Source organism: Schistocerca cancellata, chromosome 2 (assembly GCF_023864275.1).
Source record: "Schistocerca cancellata isolate TAMUIC-IGC-003103 chromosome 2, iqSchCanc2.1, whole genome shotgun sequence".
NCBI classification, from domain to species: domain Eukaryota; kingdom Metazoa; phylum Arthropoda; class Insecta; order Orthoptera; family Acrididae; genus Schistocerca; species Schistocerca cancellata.
This window is the reverse complement of record NC_064627.1, coordinates 23,609,862-23,627,921: the sequence shown is the minus strand read 5'-3', so window position 1 is coordinate 23,627,921 and position 18,060 is coordinate 23,609,862. Positions and strand designations below refer to the sequence as shown.

Sequence of the window (18,060 nt, the reverse complement as noted above, 5' to 3'; positions counted from 1 at the left end):
CAGACTACGCATGGAACGATAACTCTCTAGTGTCGGTGGTACTAGTCTCTGACAGTGACTGTTGAAGGGCTTCCATTTCTCTTTCTCAAATGGCGGTTGTGTTTCGCGTATACATATTTTTCAGTTATGTAATACTCCTCGACACCAATTTTTCTATTTAAATTCATAAAACGAGAAAATAACAAATACATTGTTAGACACTATGCAGTCATATCGGCACAAGGTACGACATGTCCACTCACACACAGCAGCAGTGTTTGTGTCATCCTGCACCTAGCCATCACTGAGGCTCAGTTGTTCCGTAGTCTCTCAGCTTGTACTCTGTAATGTGGCATAACCGAAAATCTTCTATAGCGAGGTCTTTTCAGGCGGTGCATGGGTTTCGTCAACAATCGCACGTTAGGAAGCGAAAGAGATGGCTTGTTGCATAGGCAGCAATCTCTTCGGATAATGCACAAAGTGGAATTCTGGGGCTTTTGGACACCCAGCTTCACTGTGTGATCTTCAATTGGGAAAAATTGGCAGTATGTCTCATTTGGTTAAACAATACAAAAGAAAATTTTTATTACTATCGGTCACTTCATTTGCCGTTGAAAGACTTGCAACGCAGCTACTGAAATACATGACGGAGATGGTGCTGCTGTCGCTGATCTCGAAGACGGCATGAAATTCAAAAATACAAGATGAGGGCAGGGAGGGTGCGTAATTCCAAAATGCAAGATGGTGGTGGTGGTAAATTAAAAAAAATTCCAAGGTGGTAGTCATCGGAAATTTAAAGAAAATTACAAATGGAGGAATCAGGCCAGTTATGGTTTGCAAATCCACTAATGTTACAAGCCAAAATGGTGCAATGATCAAAAGTGTCTGAAAGAGGCGTCATGTTCAAAAGTACAGAAAAAACGTGAATTACTTATCGAAAATATGTAAACATACTGACCATAATGAAGTATTCCACATACAAATGCCTGTTTTATTTGGCGTTTTACGTAAATTTTTCTTCCATTTTCTAAATAGGTACTGTGTTCCAAGTATTTCATTACATAGCAAAATTATGTAAAGTTATTGACAACATTGGTGTAACTTTGAATCAGTGATGATCTACCTTGCAGATTAAGCAGCACTTTTCAATGGGCTACATGCATTATCTGTACCACATGTGGTGTAAGGCACAACACTACTCCAAATATATATATATATATATATATATATATATATATATATATATATATATGTGTGTGTGTGTGTGTGTGTGTGTGTGTTACAAAAAGGTACGGCCAAACTTTCAGGAAACATTCCTCACACACAAAGAAAAAAAATATGTTACGTGGACATGTGTCCAGAAACGCTTACTTTCCATGTTAGAGCTCATCTTATTACTTCTCTTCAAATCACATTAATCATGGAATGGAAACACACAGCAACAGAACGTACCAGCGCGACTTCAAACACCTTGTTACAGGAAATGTTCAAAATGTCCTGCAAGGAAACATGCATCCACACTCCGTCGCATGGAATCCCTGATGCGCTGATGCAGCCCTGGAGAATGGCGTATTGTATCACAGCCGTCCACAATATGAGCACGAAGAGTTTCTACATTTGGTACCGGGGTTGGGTAGACAAGGGCTTTCAAATGCTCCCATAAATAAAAGTCAAGAGGGTTGAGGTCAGGAGAGCGTGGAGGCCATGGAATTGGTCCACCTCTACCAATCCATCGGTCACCGAATCTGTTGTTGAGAAACGTACGAATACTTCGACTGAAATGTGCAGGAGCTCCATCGTGCGTGAACCACATGTTGTGTCGTACTTGTAAAGGCATATGTTCTAGCAGCAAAGGTAGAGTATCCCGTATGAAATCATGATAACGTGCTCCATTGAGCGTAGGTGGAAGAACATGGGGCCCAATCAAGACGTCACCAACAATGCCTGCCCAAACGTTCACAGAAAATCTGTGTTGATGATGTGATTGCACAACTGCGTGCGGATTCTCGTCAGCCCACACATGTTGATTGTGAAAATTTACAATTTGATCACGTTGGAATGCAGCCTCATCCGTAAAGAGAACATTTGCACTGACATGAGGATTGACACATTGTTGGATGAACCTTTCGCAGAAGTGTACCCCTGGAGGCCGATCAGCTGCTGATAGTGCCTGCACACGCTGTACATGGTACGGAAACAACTGGTTCTCCCGTAGCATTCTCCATACAGTGACGTGGTCAACGTTACCTTGTACAGCAGCAACTTCTCTGACGCTGACATTAGGGTTATCGTCAACTGCACGAAGAATTGCCTCGTCCATTGCAGGTGTCCTCGTCGTTCTAGGTCTTCACCAGTCGCGAGTCATAGGCTGGAATGTTCCGTGCTCCCTAAGACGCCGGTCAATTGCTTCGAACGTTTTCCTGTCGGGACACCTTCGTCCTGGAAATCTGTCTCGATACAAACGTACCTCGTCACGGCTATTGCCCCGTGCTAATCCATACATCAAATGGGCATCTGCCAACTCCGCATTTGTAAACATTGCACTGACTGCAAAACCACGTTCGTGATGAACACTGACCTGTTGATGCCACGTACCGATGTACTTGATGCTACTACTGTAGAGCAAAGAGTCGCATGTCAACACAAGCACCGAAGTTAACATTACCTTCCTTCAATTGGGCCAACTGGCGGTGAATCGAGGAAGTACAGTACATACTGACGAAACTAAAATGAGCTCTAACATGGAAATTAAGCGTTTCCGGACGCATGTCCACATAACATCTTTTCTTTATTTGTGTGTGAGGAATGTTTCCTGAAAGTTTGGCCGTACCTTTTTGTAACACCATATACAGGGTTATTACAAATTATTGAAGCGATTTCATAGCTCTACAATAACTTTATTATTTGAGATATTTTCAAAATGCTTTGCACACACATACAAAAACTCAAAACGTTTTTTTAGGCATTCACAAATGTTCGATATGTGCCCCTTTAGTGATTCGGCAGACATCAAGCCGATAATCAAGTTCCTCCCACACTCGGCGCAGCATGTCCCCATCTATGAGTTCGAAAACATCGTTGATGCGAGCTCGCAGTTCTGGCACATTTCTTGGTAGAGGAGGTTTAAACACTGAATCTTTCACATAACCTCACAGAAAGAAATCGCATGGGGTTAAGTCGGGAGAGCGTGGAGGCCATGACATGAATTGCTGATCATGATCTCCACCATGACCGCTCCATCGGTTTTCCAATCTCCTGTTTAAGAAATGCCGAACATCATGATGGAAGTGCGGTGGAGCACCATCCTGTTGAAAGATGAAGTCGGCGCTGTCGGTCTCCAGTTGTGGCATGAGCCAATTTTCCGTGGGCTACGCGTGAAACTTGCCCGCACGCGTTCAATCGTTTCTTCGCTCACTGCAGGCCGACCCGTTGATTTCCCCTTACAGAGGCATCCAGAAGCTTTAAACTGCGCATACCATCGCCGAATGGAGTTAGCAGTTGGTGGATCTTTGTTGAACTTCGTCCTGAAGTGTCGTTGCACTGTTATGACTGACTGATGTGAGTGCATTTCAAGCACGACATACGCTTTCTCGGCTCCTGTCGCCATTTTGTCTCACTGCGCTCTCGAGCGCTCTGACGGCAGAAACCTGAAGTGCGGCTTCAGCCGAACAAAACTTTATGAGTTTTTCTACGTATCTGTATTGTGTCGTGACCATATGTCAATGAATTGAGCTACAGTGAATTTATAAAATCGCTTCAATCATTTGTAATAGCCCTGTATATATATATGATGCCTAAAATATGACTGTGAACTGTCAAATTAAGAGTAAAAATGTTATTTTTACATCAGAATTGTTCCATAGTTCCACAAAACTCATATGACTAAAATAAAATGCTAGGTAGGCTTTGACATATTATTCTAGGGCTAAATGAGGCTATACATGAAAACGAAATGATCAAGAAGCAATTTGGGGACGAACAGTAACTTCAAGTGTTTTCACCCATAAAATATATTTCATAAATACATGAACAGCCTAACTTACTGTAATTGCACATCAAAAATTTATATCACAAATATGTACGTAGGTTTCATCAGCAATTAAATGTTTCTGTCAGGTGCCACAACGTGATTTTTACATCTCAAATGTCAGTTATAATTCATAGGAGTGTAATTTACAGTTTTTACATGTCCAAAATAGATGTCAAAAAGTAAATCAACAACACACGCGGTTTTTATGTCAGGTCTCACACTGTTATTATTACACCTCATCTCATGCACAAAATATCGCTGTGTAGTCTCACATTATGTGTCATAATGACATTTCCCTGTCTATATTATCTTTGTTATTGTATCATAACAGTACACAAAACACATGGCAAAATAACATACAAAGAAATCAGATGACATTTCATATAAGGCCTTAATGAAACAATATGCAGAAACTCACCAAGCATGTATCTGTATAAAATTTGAAATGGTTAAAATACTACCCTAAGCAGACAAGCAGTGACAGCTATCTCAAACAAAGAACGGTCTTAATTCCTGTTAGCTACTGTAAGAGTGCAATTAATATGTAACTTGCTCTTGACACTTAAAACATTACTGTAAACTTTGAGTATAGTTGCTCCAATATTATATACCTATCTAAACTGATCGTTCCTCCCAGAACGAAACGAGCTATTTTATTGGTAGTGTGGAAATAAAGTAATGAAGCACTGTTTTAGAGGGGAAAAACATAATGCATCAAGAAAATAATAATTAACGTTGTTAACTGATTAATATAGCTTTATTTTTATTACCTTTGATCTTGGACAAACTTGTGATGACAGCCGGCCGGTGTGGCCGTGCGGTTCTAGGCGCTTCAGTCTGGAACCGCGTGACCGCTACGGTCGCAGGTTCGAATCCTGCCTCGGGCATGGATGTGTGTGATGTCCTTAGGTTAGTTAGGTTTAAGTAGTTCTAAGTTCTAGGGGACTGATGACCACAGATGTTAAGTCCCATAGTGCTCAGAGCCATTTGAACCATTTTTTTGTAGTGACATTTTTATCCACCAACATTCCGCTTTTGAGCATTTTAGCACATCAAATCGTTTGATGGGATCTTTAATGTATAGCATCATTTAAACTACATACTTTCATGATACAAAAGCTTAACATTTTAATGTTCCAAGCACAAAATCAAAACTTAATTCAATCAAAGAAAATGATGAACAAGGTTCCACACAGAATGGAAAGTTCAATATATCAAAGTTACAACCTTAGCATACAAATAAAATTATCCATCAAAATAACTAAACAAGTTGAAGACATAACACATGCGGATTGCTTATCACAGTATACAAGTATAATTATGGACCTCTGATCATGAACGAAAATTCTTACTTTGCGTTAATTGTCTATGTCATTTGTCAAAATACATAAAGATTTCTTAACAACATTACATAACACACATGGTACTACTGCTCGTCTAACTTACAGGCTGTAGGGTACTTATAAATTAGAGTACTTTGATGTTGAAAGTACACAGAAACCAAAAATTATCGATATTATTTGTGCAAACACAAGACACTACTGTTGTAACTTGCAGGTTTAATTGTCCTTCTTGAGAACTGATTTACGTTGTCACACAGTGGCAACAACATGACACTTTGATGAAACAGCATACTGACCAGTGGTAATACACCTTTCTGTAGGTGAGAAACAGGTGTTTCTGTCCTTCAACTATCCACGTTCAACTACTTTTAAAAGTCACACATGTTTCTTACAGGCTCCATGATAGGGTGTTACTGTTATTTGACAATGTAAAACATTTTTCATCTTATGCTAACAATTCTAACTTATGTTAATGCACAATGGAGACTAAATGATATTTTGCCCCACAATGACCATCATTTTACACCAATATAGTAGAAAACTGACCTGTATATTGTTATGTTACAATAAAACTGTAATGGCACTCTCCTAGTAATGGTGCCTACTCTTGTGCTGAACACTATTGGGTGCAGTAATAATGGCCAGCTGTGTGTGTGTGTGTGTGTGTGTGAGTGTGTGTGTGTGTGTGTGTGTGTGTGTGTGAGTGTATGTCACATTTTGATAGTGGGTTGTAGCTATTGATATCCCACACTTCATGTTTGGTTACAGATAAGCATCAAATGAAACCGTAACAAAGTGCCCTAATTGTCACTATTCTTACACCAAACTGTAACAAATTGCCCTGAACATCACCAACTAAAGAAGGTGAGTTATTCTAACAAACAAGATGAGACTTATCAATGCCAGAAATTCAAGACGTCCCAACAACAAAATATGTAGTTTCGTTACATCATGTGCTTATGTGAATATCCCATCCATGATGTCACAAGCCAGACCGCTTTACTACAACATCACCATGACATCAGGCACAGGTCACTGGACCTTGCCTGTGCGCACTCACAACCCAAGATGTCAGTACATACTGACTGGTTGTTTTGTTATGATGGTCAGTAAAATACTGCACTGATTCTGATATCATAGTGTCAATTTCAATTATCTGTACATGGTGTAATAATGAAATCATAGTAAAGGTGACGTGGCTTGTGATCTCATAGACACAGTACTAATGTACACATGAATTATCACAAATCTGACTAAGCAGTTTGCTTGTTGGAAGAAGTCTTCATTTGCTAGCACCAACAGACCGCAACTTGCTGATGTATCGTTTTTGCTTGTTGGAACAAGTCATATTTTACCAGTTAAGACTCAGCTTGCTGAGCTGGCGATGTGTGGGACAAATTGTTACCGCTTTACGCAAAAATGGTTATATATGACGCAGTTTGCTACAACTTTGTTTAAAGTTGATGTATGGAGCAATTTTTACAATTTTGTTTATTGCTTGGGATACTATTCGAAATCCAGTGGCTGACTCCCACTGTCAAGCTGCTTAACATACAATGCCAGCTCCTGGTGTTAGGGAGCTATCAGAGATCCGCTAGTACAAACTCATTGGTTATGTACGAGATGATGTGTCCGCCGCTCGTGGTCTCGCGGTAGCGTTCTCGCTTCCCGAGCACGGGGTCCCGGGTTCGATTCCCGGCGGGGTCAGGGATTTTCACCTGCCTCGAGATGACTGGGTGTTTGTGTTGTCCTCATCATTTCATCATCATCCAGGAAAGTGTCGAAATTGGACTGAGCAAAGATTGGGTAATTGTACGGGCGCTGATAACCACGCAGTTGAGCGCCCCACAAACCAAACATCATCATCATCATCATCACGAGATGATGTGTTGCAACTTCGCTGTAGTACATCAAAGTGTGAGTGCTATTTGTTATAATTTTCCTATAGCACAGCGAGTTTGTCAAAATTTTGCTTTCACATAGCGATGTATAGAGTAATTTCTTAGAGTTTTTGCTATAACATGGCCATTTATGGGCAATTTGTTACATTTTTCATAACATACCGATATGTGGCGAAATTTTGTTACATTTTTGTTATAACAGGAGCATTTTGTTACAATTTTGTATATCAGTAGTGACTCTTGCGGTAATTTGTCCCAATTTTGCCGTAATGTAGCAATCTGTCACAATTTTGCCTTAACATGATGATGTATACAGCAATACGTTACAATTTCACTTCTTGCTTGTTTGCAATTTATCATAAAACAGGGGAGATCTAGTATCTGGCAGCCACTGCCGAGTTATAGCACATACACTGCCATCTTCTGGTGTTACAGTACTATTTGAGATTTAGTGGCTGACACGCACTATTAGGTTATGGCATGTATACTGTCACCACATGTTGAGGATGAAGGTAGTCACCAGAATCACGATTGTGGTAGTCGTCATATAATGTCACCATCTTAACAGCAGTTTCATTCACAGTAATTGTAGTCACCATGGTCGAAAGGTAATGGTAGTAAACTGGTCAACTAACCATCATTGCCCCACAGTACTATACCAGGTAATCGTAGTCACCCTGAAAACCGTTCATCACTGCCCCACACACAATGTTAGTTGACAGTAACTACCCTACCCAGTTGTACCTAGGGTAATGACAGTCATCTCGTCAACTTACCATCATTGTCCCAGTCAACAGTATCTGGAGACACTGGTGCTCATCATGACTGGGATAATAGTAGTCAGTGATGAACTGACCATCACTGTGCCAATAGCATTCAGGGTAGTGGTAGTCACCATGGTTGAGGAGTAATGGCAGTTGATGTTTATCTGTAACATCGTGATGTGCCTAAATTGTTACAGCTTTGCTATAAGAAGGGCAACTTTGCTTTAACATACCGATGTTTAGAGTACCTTGTTACAATTTTGCGACAACAATGCGCTGTATAGGGCAATTCGTTACAATTTTGCTGCAATAAGTCAATGTATGGGAGAATATTTCACTGTTTTGCTATTAAATGACGATGTATGGAGGACAACATGCGATACAGTCTCCACTGTGCCATAAGTGGTGAAAGGGAACACAAACGTCTAAAAAATAAAAAATAAAAATTTAACAGGAAGTGGAAAAGTCTAAGCAAGCATGACTATAAGTCAAATGTAATGATTTAGAAGAAGGGTAGATGATGCCTACAAGAATATTAAAGAGGCCTTTCGAGAAAAGAGAAGCAGCTGTAGGAATATCAAGAGTTCAGATGGAAAACCGGTTCTGAGAAAAGAAGGGAAAACTGAAACATGGAAAGAGTATATGTAACGCAGATACTTCCGTATCACACTTCTTTGCGTATTGATTCTTCCTGACTAATGTCTTGAACTTCAGCCTACTCTTCATCACTACTATATTGTGATCTGAGTATGTATCTGGTCCTGGGTACGCCTTACAATCCTGTATCTGATTTCGGAATCTCTGTCTGACTATGATGTAATCTCACTGAAATCTTCCCGTATCACCCAGCCTTTTCCAAGTATACCTCCTCCTTTTGTGATTCTTGAAGAGAGTATTCGCTATTACTAGCTGAAACTTGTTACAGAACTCAATTAGATTTCTTCTCTTTCATCCCTTGTTCCAAGCCCATATTCTCCTGTAACCTTTCCTCCTACTCCTTCCCCTGCAACTGCATTTCTGCCACCATGACTTTTAGATTTTCATCCCCCTGCACATACTGTATTACCCTCTCAATATCCTCATACAGTTTCTCTGTCTCTTCATCTTCAGCTTGTGACTTCGGCATGTATATCTGAACTATCGTTGTCGGTGTTGGTTTGCTGTCGATTCTGATGAGAATAGCCCTATCACTGAACTGTTCACTCTGTCTGTCCTACCTTCCTATTCATAACGAATCCTACTCCCGTTACACCATTTTCTGCTGCTGTTGATATTACCCTATACTCATCTGACCAGAAATCCTTGTCTTCTTTCCACTTCAGTTTACTGACACCTATTATATCTAGACTGAGCCTTTGCATTTCCCTTTTCAGATTTTATAGTTTCTCTACGACGTTCAGGCTTCTGACATTCCACGTCCCGACTCGTAGAACGTTATCTTTTCGTTGATTATTCAATATTTTTCTCATGGTAACTTCCTCCTTGGCAGTTCCCCCCGGAGATGCGAATGGGGTACTATTCCGGAATCTTTTGCCAATTGGGAGATCATCATGACACTTGTTGAATTGCAGGCCACAGGTCCTGTGTATACACGTTATGTGTCTTTGATGCAGTGGTTTCCAGTGCCTTCTGCATTCTCATGCCGTTGATCATTGCTGATTATTCCGCTTTCAGGGGCAGTTTCCCGCCCCTAGGGATAGAGACCTCTGTCCGCTCCTCCACCCTCTTTGACAAGGCCGTTGGCAGAATGAGGCTGACTTCTTATGCCGGAAGTCTTCGGCCGCCAATGAGGAGCTACTGAAAGTAATTAGGAAGACAAGAAATTCGTGGCACAACTTGACTAAAAGAAGGCATCGGCTGAAGCGACACATTCAGAGACATCAAGGGATCACTAATTTAATACTGGCAGAAAGTGTGGTAGGTAAAATTCGTAAAGTGAGGCCAAGAGATGAATACAGTAAGCAGATTCAGAAGACTGTAGCTTGCAGTAGTTATTCGGAGATGAAGAGGCTTGCAGACGATAGAGTAGCATGGAGAGCTGCATCAAACCAGTCTTTGGAGTGAAGACCACAACAACAACAACAATATTTGTGGATAAAGGCAGATTTATTTTATTTGTATTGATGTATTTAATAACACTGGGCTTGGAAGGAGTTTGTTGCGTAAGGAGTTATGTGATATAGGGGTGTGTTACGTAACAGAAGGATTTTTATCGTTTTCGATGTGTAGAAGTGAATTCCCAGCATCAGGAGGGGGAGGGAGATAGTTTGTGACTTCCTCTCCCAGGTGACGCTCCAGCCAATGACAAACATGGTGCGTGCCACAATTCTGGCAGTGCTGCACCACTTCGATGAGGAAGTGATTGACGCATGCAGAACCAACCACTGAAAGTAGGGTTGCTGTTCTCCAGACAGGAGGGTGTCATCCTAACTAGCCACCCTTGGACAGGAAAGTTGCATTACATCTTGAGGCCGAGAAGAACAGAGTGTTGGAGGAAGTACGACGAGAGTATCAATGCTTACGTCTAAGTGAGTAGTAACACAAAGTGCTATCCGTATTGCCACGCGAGATAATGTTTTAATACAGCTGGTAGGTTACTGAAGCTGGTCTAAGGGACCATTGGTACTGATGATAACTGAAAAATAAATGATTCGCTGGGACAAGTAAGAAGTCTAGGTGGTATGAAAAAGGCTATAACGAAGTGCCATACCACGCACCTAACAAATTCGGAACAAGGCATGCTGAATAAGACTCGAACGTTGTGCGAACCAACAAGAGATCTGACGGGGTCTGATAAAACAATCATTGACATGGCGAATCAAGAGCTGAACGTGATACAGTCCCAGCTAGATTTTTCATATGCAAGAGTGACAGTCGCGAACTCCTAACTTTACTAACTGGTAGCAAAGGGGATGCGAGGGTAGAGATAACAGCATTACAGGAGGCCATACACCAAGCAGTACATGGGCAGTTGAATCCTACAATGTTAACCCTGGAAGAATTTCTGGTTGGTCTGTGGAAGGTCAAGAAGGAATTAATAGCAGAAGTGATACCAGAAGTTAAACTGAGTGCGCAGAGCTTCTCGTTATTCTATCACTGGAACAGCCCAGCTACAAACACTAGTTCATCGATTGGCGACTACATAGAGTGCTGTGTGCACAACGACCATATGATAAATAAAATTAGAAGGGAGGTCAGCATAAGGGAGGTCAGCATTGGCCGTAATTTTGATGATTTATTAACAGCAAAATCGATTTTCGATCACATAATGATCATCTTTAGTGCTTTAGCGTACAAATTAAAGCTCGTAGGCACAACGAGTTATTGTGATCGTTTCATAGCTTTTACTAATGCCAATAACTATACACCAGTGTCTGCGAGCTTTAATTTGTACGCTAAAGCACTGAAGATGATCATTATGTGATCGAAAACCGATTTTGCTGTTAATAAATCATCAAAATTACGGCCAATGCTGACCTTCCTTCTAATTTTAGTACTAGTTCAGTTGCCAGGGGTAAGTACCGACACACGGTATTGATGTTACATAGTCCACCCCGAACCGATGAAGTGGGAATCTCTGGGAAAGTACCTACATGTAAGATCACAAGAGCAGATGTTGATTTCTAAAGAAAGGCAAAGTTATGTGTTACTGTCAGTGGACAAACTTCTACCTTGTGAGATATGCCTAAATAGTGAACCAAAGCAAAGTGACTACGTACAGATGTTTCTAACGAATCTCGGAACAAGTGAATATATGGTAGCACCACACCCTTACTTCTAAAGATCTATTCCATATTCAAACCGAAAGTGGTTATTTTAAACTGCTAAGAGCGGGGCCGACTGAAAGAGATGCTGAGACTAGAACTACAATACAGTGGGTTACTGATTAGTGACACAACTTATGACATCTCAAGAGTAGATTTTCATCTGTCAGCTACCATCACTGGGATCCCTGTTGTGAATATGAAACAGTCCTTGTATCTTCTGGATAAACCATTGGAGATACTTCCCGCCTGGTACGTAATCCATTTACTGGACGAATAGATAGCAGGGGAAAATGATGCATTACCATAGGGCAGATGTTCCAGCAAGTACAAAACACCGTGATGAACAATGCATTAAAGTCATGAGATTATGTGTCTTGGCTTCTGGTACTCTTGTCGTACTGACTCTACTTCGTGTAACTTCTGACTGCTGGAGCTCACACGAGTTGCTAGAAGAATCAGGTTACCATTAGGAATTAGTAATTAATTTCATAAGCTGCCAATGAACAGTGTGGTCCAAGCTGTAGTAAGGAGAAACGGAGGAGACTATTAAAAATGTCAAACCAAGGAAACTGTTGTGATATTATTTGCAGGAGAGTAAAGAGAAGACAGTCCAGTGTAAGGGTAGAGGAGTGTTGCACCATTGTTTGGCTGGCATAGCGAATGGCTCCCGCCATTTAATCAGCAAAACGATGTCATCAGGAGCCTGGTTCAAAAGCATGTGTTCAGTACGCACGTGTACATAAAGCATAAACGGGCAGTGCATTAGTGGAGCTGTCATTTGTGTACAGGTGCTTCATGTGAAATGGTTTCCGACACGATTATGACGGCATGACGGTAACTAAAAGACTTTTAACTTGAAGTGGTAGCTGGAGCTAGATGCATGGGACATTCCATTTCGGAAATCCTCAAGGAATTCTATATTCTGAGGTCCACAGTGGCAAGAATATCCCGAGAATACCAAATTTCAGGCATTACCTCTGGTCTCAGACAACGCAGTGTCCCACGGCCTTCACTTAACGACCGAGAGCAGTGGCGTTTGTGTTCAGTTGTCAGTGATAGTAGACAAGCAACAATGTGTGAAATGACCGCAGAAATCAACGTGGGGCCTATGATGAATGTGTCCGTTAGGACAGGAGGGCGAAATTTGGCATTAGTGGGCATCAGACGACCAAAGCGAGTGCCTTTGCCGACAGCGTGGCATCGCCTGCAGCACCCCTCCTGGGCTGGTGATCATATCAGTCGGACGCTAGACGACTGGGAGACCGTGGCCTGGCCAGATGCGTCCAGATTTCAGTTGGTAAGAGCTAATGGCAGGATGCGAGCTGGGCACAGACCCTACAAAGTCACGGACAAGGTTGGTCAATCGTGGACTTCATGTTCCCAAACGTGTCACGTGGCCACAATTGTTCGTGATTGGGCTGAAGAACATTCTGGGCAATTTGAGCAAATGATTTGGACAGACACATCGCCCAACAAGTATCCCTCCGAACATTTATGGATCACAATGGAGAGACCAGTTCATGTACAACATCCTGCAGTGGCAACACTTTTACAACTATGGACGGCTATAAAGGCAGCTTGACTCACATTTCTGCAGGCCACTTCCAACGACATCGAGCTACTGCACGACGCCGGGCAAAAGCAGATCGGGCACGATCTTAGGAGGTGTCCCGTCACTTTCTTCACCTGAGTCTGTATTCCTGAATTTATCCTCCAATTGGAGGCAAGTTACAACTAAATTGTTATAATATACTAAAGCCAGTATTTGACATAAACATTAACATTGCAAAAGAAAAAATACAAAAAACGTGTTCATAATTCCGTCCCCCACAAAAATTCCCAGAATTACAATTAACTAAAAACTGTATTTTTCCATTGCAACATTGCCAGACAGTTTCACTATTATAAATCACTTGAAAGGCCACAAATGAACCATTTTTCAAGTTATTTTCATCATTCTAAAAATTTGTCAAATATGAATTTACATGTCTATGTAGAGGAAGAGCATATTTTATGATATCAAACCAAGCATTTAGTGCAACGAATTCATTTCTCTCCGATTTTGGTTCTCCATATGAAAAAAGTAATCTTTACAAACGGCAAATAAAATCAGTTTTTAACAACAGCTCCAAATTCCGTCCCTGGGACAAAAATAGGAATTGCACAGTGGACGAAATTACGAACACCCCCAGACCCGCTGCTTCAGACCACACAACGACTGTCCACTGTGCGCCACGCGGCGCCATTCTTGAGCCAGCATCATTGCTGCTATGCTGCAAGCGTCGCTTTGCAACACACAGTGCACCACCCTTCCCGTGGGCTACTGCTGGCACCGGCATGCTACCCCGGCTTATGTCATAGAGGCCACCCACTGGCTTTCCAGCTCTGCCTCAAATGCTGCGTTTGTTGTGGAATAAAGGACTAGTTCAACCAGCATTGTATCTATGACATCTATGCCATCACCAATGCACTGCAACTACTCCCTGGGAGGTGAACTGCCTTACTTCCTCATGAATAGCAGACAGTATCACCTGCCACCCTAGAGTTAAAAACCATTCAACAGCCAAGATGGCGTAAAATATTTCTTTATTTAAGACACCTGGTTTCAACAGACTTTGTTGTCATCTTCAGGTCCTAAAAATCTTTTTGCTGTAAAACGTATTTATTTTACGCTTATCCTCAGCCAAGATGTCAAGTGGATAAAAATCAGCACTCTCCAGATCGCTCAGCCCTATCTCTATGCTGCTTCTTGTGTCCGCCTTGCTTAGTCCGTCGTGTTTCTTTATTTATTTCTTGTTTTGTCACAGGAGGGCAATGTTATCTGCGAATCTTAGGCTCTTTCGTTGATATTCTTCCGCCTTGAAGTGTAATCACATTCAGAAACCTACCTTTTATTCCCGACATTACTTATTCGGTGTAAATGTTAAACATTGGGCGAGAAAAACTACTCCTCTGCCTTACTGCCTTTTTGATCACACCTAATCATTACTGGTCTTCCATTCTACTTGATTCTGATACCCATTGTATATTACCCCTCATTCCTAAAATCGTACTCCTGTTGTTCTCAGGATTTCGAATATCTTGTGCCCATTTACATTGTCGAACGCTTTATCTAGATCGACAAATCCGACGAACGTGTATTGATATTTTTAAGTCATGCTTCCTTTAACAAGAACAACGATAGAACTGCCTCTCTGGTACCTTCACTTATCCTAAAGCAAAATTGATCGACACCTGAGAGATCCTAGACTTTCGTTTCCATCCTTCTAATTGGTGCCGGCAAATTTATGGATCGGCCGTCTAGGTGATTGCGCGATAGGTAGCGCACTTATCTGTGGTTGCTACCTTCAGAATAGAGTGAATGATGTTTTTCCGAAAGTGTGATGGGATGTGTCCAGTCTCAATGTTTCTACACACCAAGTTGAATAGACTTACGTTTACTACTTCCCCGAATGATTTTAATAATTCCGAAGGTGTGTTACTATGCCCTCTGCCTTATCTCTGTGAAATTGGATCCCCTGTGTCTTCCAAATTCACTTTCATTTCTTCTTCTGTTACGTCCGCTGACAGGTTTTCCCTGTGAGATAGAGACGTTCAGTTTATCCTTTCCACCTGTCTGCTTTCTCCTCTACATTCAACATCGGAATCTCTCCTGCACTCTTAATGGTGACTGCCTTTCTTTTAATTCCACCGTAGGTTGTTTTGACTTTGCTACATGCTGAATCTGACCTTCCAACAACCACTGCTGTTTCCATCTCTTCACTATTTTCCTGCAATCACTTCCGTGTTACCTTCCCTCCCTCACTTTACATTTATTAAATTCCTATGGGACTTAAATAGCTGCATTTGTATCATTTTTGGCCATTTTTGTACTTCCTTCTATCGTCGATTAATTGAGGCACTTCTTCTTTTGCCCTAAGTTTCTTTGCGTTGCCTTCCTAGTAGCTACATTTTGTGTAAGCAACTTCTGTGATTTCACTTCCTAGAGAACCCCTCTCCCTTTTAACTAAACTGCTTACTATGGTATTCATTATCGAATTATCTACCAGCTAAGGGAATCAAACACACATCGTCATTCCTCAGTACCTCGGAATCCTACTTCTTTGGACTTTGATTTCTGTCCACAAATACGTATCTCCTTGCCGATTAACTTTACTGATCCCCACCGTATTTAGACTGAGGCTTTGCATTTCTCTTTTTAGATTTTCGAGCTTCCGTACCACATTCAGATTTCTACCATTCCATACTCGGACTCGCAGAATATTACCCTTTCGTTGGTTACTCAATCTTTTTCTCACGGCTACCTCTGCTATTGCCAGTTGTAATCGTCGCCTGGTCGTAGATATAGCTAATTGCTATAATCGCACTATTTCACTCCCATTTACGGAGCTTGTTAGCACTTGATGTTAGGTTGGCGCCATTAAAATGCATTGTGTTGTGGTAATTGCTGCTACTTGCTGGATCGCTGCTGTGTCTCGATGCTGATGCTGGCTCTAAATCTGGTTGTCTAGGGTTAAAAACATGAGGTCCCGTGTTTTTTATGTGCTTTTGATGATAAAGAACGAGCGAAACCAACAAATATGTAAACTTCAAATATTTATTACTCTGGTGGCCATCTTAATTCCACTGTCCACCAAAGACCATGACACAACACAAAGTAGTACTTCCGTTACATGTTCTTTGCATTGTTTATCCACCTCAAACAATAACACACAAACACACTTTACCAAAGTGACATTCCGACTGCTTTCCGACCCTTCTTGCTGCTTGTATTTATAACATTGTCAAAGAACTACTAAAAAGAGATATAGTTTACAAGTCACATGTACATCTGTTATCATAATTTGTGCAGAAAAGTTATTAATTTGCATCGAGTGACATAATTTAACGTGTTATTAAAATGACAGACAGATTTGTTGACTTGACAGAATAATTCTTTGTTACAAAAAGGCCGTTTTTTAGAAGTTTGTCAATTGACTTCTCTAATTTGCATAGATAAGTAAATAACATGAATTATTAAGAATTACATTGGTTTTCGTCTAAAATAGGATTGCTTACGTGAATACTGAGTGAAAACGCTCCTAGTGAACAAATAGGTTTCACTGGGTGATTTTTATTTAAGGAGATCCAAAATACCTAAGTTGGCCACTATTTTTCGTACTTCATATTAATTATTTAAGATGAACTTAGTGTTTTTACATAATGACATTTGCTGTATCAGTGATCAAGTGATATAAACTTTTGTGTGGGTCAGTTATTCAGTATAATTTAATGGGTTGACTGTTTATGCAGACATGTTATGCAATCATTGTTAACATACACAATAACTTTTCTATAATCATAAATACTCATTAAACTGGTTGAATTTGGAGGGTATCGCATACTTCGGTAAAGTAAAGCCTTTAATATGTTCCGTTACACAGTCCACTCCAGGAGTGAAAAGGGTAAGGAAGGATAACGACAACGTCCTTTGCAAAGAAACCATGCCGGCAGTATCCTTATTGGACTTAGGGAAAAAGAGTGAGAGCCAAATCTCGATGGCATGACGAAGACTTGAAGCGCCCTCTTCACGAATGCCCGATCACAGTCGCAGCACTGAGGCTTCTCGCTCGATTTTGCCAAACGGTAGCGTTTAGCTCCGAGGTACAGCTGTACAGGCGGTACGAGCATGATCAGACCTCTCGATGGTACTGAGCTTCAGGGAATCAATTTTGTCATTTAAAATACATTCTGATTTCCGTGTTCTTTTACGTAATCGTCATTGTGAACACTAATGCTGAGGTTCTTTCCAGGTCAACCATGGGCGGAAACAGCTAATCAACACGTATTCTCATCCACGGTTACGACTGAATTGTAGCCTCATGTGGCTTCGCCTATACAGCTGTGGTACGGAATTGTGCTGTATTTACAACATAATAAATAAATACTTATAGACTTCAGTCTTATCATTGTTGCTCCGTTCCTGTGTGCCAGAATGTTTCAAGTTAAAGGCCGTAAAACGTCTGTATGAATTTCTAACACCAGAAGGAACTGTAAAATTAATACAATTGATATGTAAAACATGCAATCCATCATACATTTTTATAGCTAAAGATTTTGTCGGATTCATAAGGGTTCCTTTTTTTTTCCAAATAGTGGAGTCCACATTTTCATCTAGCGTAGCAGAGATCCACTGCTTTCAATTAGCATGAAGCCACTGGTCAACATAGTCACTTATTAATATCATTTTTGTTCTGTCGAGGCTGATGGTATATGGCGCTCGTTCCATACACTATG

At 41.0% G+C, this 18,060-nt stretch overlaps 1 protein-coding gene across 1 annotated transcript in view; it reads left to right on the top strand.

Moving 5' to 3' along the window:
* The window catches only part of LOC126143618 (uncharacterized), a 154,595-nt gene extending 136,795 nt beyond the window's left edge, over nucleotides 1-17,800 (top strand). The window contains exon 5 of the mRNA XM_049915439.1: nucleotides 17,577-17,800. The gene's annotated coding sequence lies outside the window, so the exon portion shown is untranslated. The remainder of the gene's footprint in view (nucleotides 1-17,576) is intronic.
* Nucleotides 17,801-18,060: the final 260 nt, after the last annotated feature.